Raw genomic sequence first — 4,676 nt, forward strand, 5'->3', positions numbered from 1 at the left:
ACGCAAAACACGAGCGCGTCTTGAGCGGTCTTGAATATCGTTAAAAGCAATTTATTTTTTGCTTGGTTTTTATCAGACGCGCTCGGGTTACAAGTAACGTACGGAGCGAGCAAATCTTGCGTCGACATTTACGTAGGGAGGCTTTTCCCCATTACAGTAACGCCCAGGTGGGAGCTAGCTTGTTAGAGGTGACTGCACTGCCTCGCGAGCACAGCGGCAAGACTAGGGAGCAAATCAGGGACGTTGTACCCTTCGACATCGCTATGGTGCTGGAGCGTACAGCATACAATCGAGACGCCTGACTGTTTACACTGCCGCCGACATCAGTATTTTCTTTCTGTGTAATCACTTTCGAAATGTGGTCATAATGTTCATCGATGTTGACAAGCATTGCCTCCCTGGCTCCAGCGAATATAAAAACTTATATGTAAAAAAATAATATATGTAATTGGCGCCAACACATTAGCTTGTACCGAACCGGCTGTCCTTTATCGTATAGTGTTTCGATGGTTGTTTTTCTTATTCACGGTATTTCCATTTTTTTGCTTTTCGTCAGCTGTGTTAAGTAACGTAATTAAGGTAATAAAGAAAGAAGAAAACGCCGAAGGACACCTGCCGCTACCTCTGACCTTTCACGTTTCTTTCAGCACTGGTCGGGCTGTTACACACGCACACGCACGCACACACACACAAAACAAAGAAATTGCATTTAAGGGAATGCAAAGCTCCACTTGCCAGCCGAGCGTATTACGTTCAGGTGCGCTCATTTGCCGTCGAAATCGTTCGCTGGAAGGTCGTTTACAGAGGGCATTGTTGCTCGTTACGTAACGTCGATCAGGGCTCGGTCCTGCATCTTGAAGCCTCGAAGCTTGGTTCCTAGTGATAAGCAACGCTACTGCAGCCACCTTCATTACGCTGGTGATCTCATAAAACAACTCAGCTTGTTGGTACGGCAAATACGCAATATGTGACAGGCAATCCATTTGCTTGTCTCTCTTTTCTTTCTATGTAATACACTACGGTATAGTTGTGTAATCATTTATTGTTAACTATTAGGGCAGCCCATATATGTTCCTGCCAGCTGCGCGTGCAAGCGTTTCATATAGAAAACAGTGTCCCCATCGTATACTTGCTGTGAGCACATTTATACTTATACATTGTAAGTACAAAAAAAAAGGCAACAAATGGTTGACTGTCTCAAGCTTTCTCGTGAAGGTTTCGAGACCACTACCACATGCAAATATTTTATTGAACTTAGCACATTTAGTACAGTGGGGATGATACAACCTGTGCTGATGAAAGTGGCAGTGACAGAAAAATATTTTCAAAAATTGAACTGCGTACAAGACCTGCCTTCAGTAAGGCTTTAAACACAATAGTAAAATATAGGAAGCCGTATCTAAAGGCTGCAATTGCGATTAAGCTAGTTATAATGAAACTACATGCTTGGCTTGTCCCCAGTCTTATCCACAACATGCCGAACTTTACTGTAAGCTTAGCTACGATTTGGTTTCTGACCTCATAGAGCTATTGTAAGGAGATGGATGGAAACAAGTTTATTTTAAATCCGGCAAAGTTGAACGACCCAGGCTCAGGTCTCCCATGAGGGGACTTCGAGGCCTTGCCTCGTCGCCGCGTCTCGGGTATGCCGGACAGCCCACTCTTGCGTCTTAAGGTCGGAGCTGCGCAGAACGGCGGCCCACTTCGACGCAAGAGCGAGTTATAGGTGAATTATTTTTAACTGGGATAGGCTGCGCATATACTGCAAATTAAGTAAATAGGCCTGCACCAGTCTGCGGAAATGACGTAACTTCGAGAATGTGCAATCAGTGAGTCGCGCGGTAAATGAATCTTGTAGCGAAATTAATTATGACGAATCACATTAGGTTCATCCGCATGCCCACTGCTCAAATAGCACTAACATTTAGGACGGTGCTCCCTTAATGTAATTTTCCATGTCATCGCGATGTGGCACGTGTGTAAGAGAGCTGAATATTGTTTTGTGACGTTTATTGGGGCAATCGGCTGGAAGCTTCTGATACGGATGACCGCAAAGTCGTGGTTTACTTGCAAAACATATAGTACATTTTGCGAACAAAATGCACCCACTTTTCGCGTCGTCTGTTATGACGACAGAAGGCAATGCTACGAAAGCTTTTAGTTCTTGTTCCCAGTGTATATATAGGAGCACATTTAGCTCGAACCTAGTACGTTTAGTCTATCAAGCACGATAAATGTCAAGCAAGACAAATGCTAAAAAGCGATAGCCAGAACACACCGAATCTCTGCAGCCTAAACATGAAGCCAATGCTGACGATGACTTCACATGGAATGAACAGCTTTGGCTACGAGATCGCTACTTAATGCGAACTGGCGCCGCTATGGAGCGGAACGCGTGCGGTACGCATGTCTGTCTAGATTATTCCAACCGCGATGGCCAAGCGAAAGTTGTGCCGAATATCACTGTGGTCCGTGTAACCTAAAGCTTTAGCACGTTCTTGTAGTTTAACGCTCTACTCGACACAGTCATGGTTTGCGCATGGGCAACGTTTACATGCATTTGCACTGACGTGCGGGGGGATCATATTCAAGATATGCAGAATTTTAAAAAATCGACTGTGGCAGATAGCCTATAATTCTTGCTCTTGAGCTAGAATACTCGAAGAGGCGGACACTACTAACACGAGAAATCGAAACACATGTTCAACTAATTAACGAAATTTTACTAAGTAACTTAATTATTTTACTGCACATATTGCAATTTACGAATTGTAGCCGCTGAGTTTGCAAGACGTATCCACTTGAAATTAATTTTCAGGCTGACACCAGTTTAGAGATATAATTTGCCAAAGTGTGAGCCGTAATATATATGAGCGTTCCAGTTACGTGCTTCTATGCATAAAAGAGCGTTTCCTTTAAAAAAAAAAGTGGAACAACGGTGGGGAAAGGCGCCATCAAACTCACCGCAAAAATGCAAACTCGTCTCATTCTGGAAGTTCATTCCAATTGGATACGCCTCGCAAACCGAATGGCTACAATGCGTGAATTCCAATATGCGCCGTGAAGTAATTAAGAAGTTAGTTAGCGATTTTTAAGAATTATTTGCCTACGTGTTTCCATTTCTCGTGCAAGTTAATGTCCGCCTCTCTGAATAATCCGACGCAAGGACTAGAATTATGGTGTCTGCATCAAGCGATAAAAAAAAGAAAGAAATCCGCATAACCTCTAAATCATCACCCCGTTTACCATCGGTTCGTGCATCAAGCCCGGAAGTGCGGTACACCACAAGATTTATCACGTGTTTGAATACGACGCTTAAATAAGGAAGACAATGTGCCGCATTCGTCCTCAGTTGAGCTTTAGTGACAGGTGCTACGCCTAGGCATCATGGTTCTTTTCTTTTTTTTTCAATTTGGCGATATGGTGGTGCCTATATAGACCAAACGCGGTTATTTCACCGAAGCACACGGGCCGTAGTAACCTACAACTATCGGCATTGACGACCATCGCAGCGATGGCGGCACGTAGCGACAAGCAGTGGAAGTCACTTGTCACACTTCACGTATGAAGACTATATATGAAGACTATATATGAAAACTGAAGACTATACTATGAAGTATAGCAACGAAATCGTTCGGGTGCGCTCGCTTCAGGATTTCGGTGGCCGCTGCAGACCGACCAGAGGAAAACACGACGTGTGGCGGCGCATCCGTGTGGGTCTCTGCGCGCGCAAGTGGGCTCGGGGCAGCGATGTGTCGGGAATTCCAGCGACACGAACAAAGCAGCTAAGTACAGAGGAACGGGACGCGCATTATACGCGCTCCAAGGTGGTCGCTCGCTGCTGCGCTCCTATAGCTCGGGCAGGACGAAGTTACAATCCCCGCCGTCTCGAGCCGAATCCACAGTCGGATCTGACGTCGTCCGACAACGACCGCTTCGATCCACGGCTCTCTCTCTCGAGGGGACGGACAGGGGTCGCGACGGATCTCGAGCGGACTCGGTGGAAGAGGGACACTCTGCGCGACTCCTCCCGCTATAACGTGATGCAAGGTCGACGCGATCACAGGGAGGAAATTGACTGCTATTATAAGAAGAGTGCCGAGGGCCAGCGCGGGGCATCAGCGGCGCCTCGGTGCTGCCTTTACGGCCGGCGCTTAAGGCCGGGATACATCCGACTGGTGTCGCAATCGTCTGTGAAGAAACAGGGGGGCAGTCTGCCGAAGCTCGTCTCGCAACTGGCCTCGGTAACGTTAGTCCTCCGCCGGCCAGTCTTAGTGTGCCTGCGCAGGCGCCGTTTTTGTTCGTCTTAACGTGCTTCCACGTGTATCTGGGCAGGCCGTGAGATATTGATTTAGGAGGCTGCAGGCACTCAGACAAAGGAAATGCAACTGTGCGTCTTCCAGGCGGCAAACTGGCTGTACGTTGCGAAAGAATATGATTCTTATAGAAGGAGTGGGCGGAGAAGAAAAGTTAAATTAGTCTGAATTGTGCTCTTGGCGAATGGCATCTGTGCGCTTGCAAACGCAACGGTTATTTTTGACAAGGGACCGCCCGCCTTTCCATCTTTTCCTGGGTTTGTGCGTCGCGTTTAAACTTGGCAAAGTTTGGTTACGTAACTGAAAAAAAACAACATCTTATATGGTACCGCGCGAGACGTAACCACAGCTGCGTAATGT

Source organism: Dermacentor variabilis, chromosome 5 (assembly GCF_050947875.1).
Source record: "Dermacentor variabilis isolate Ectoservices chromosome 5, ASM5094787v1, whole genome shotgun sequence".
Classification (NCBI taxonomy): domain Eukaryota; kingdom Metazoa; phylum Arthropoda; class Arachnida; order Ixodida; family Ixodidae; genus Dermacentor; species Dermacentor variabilis.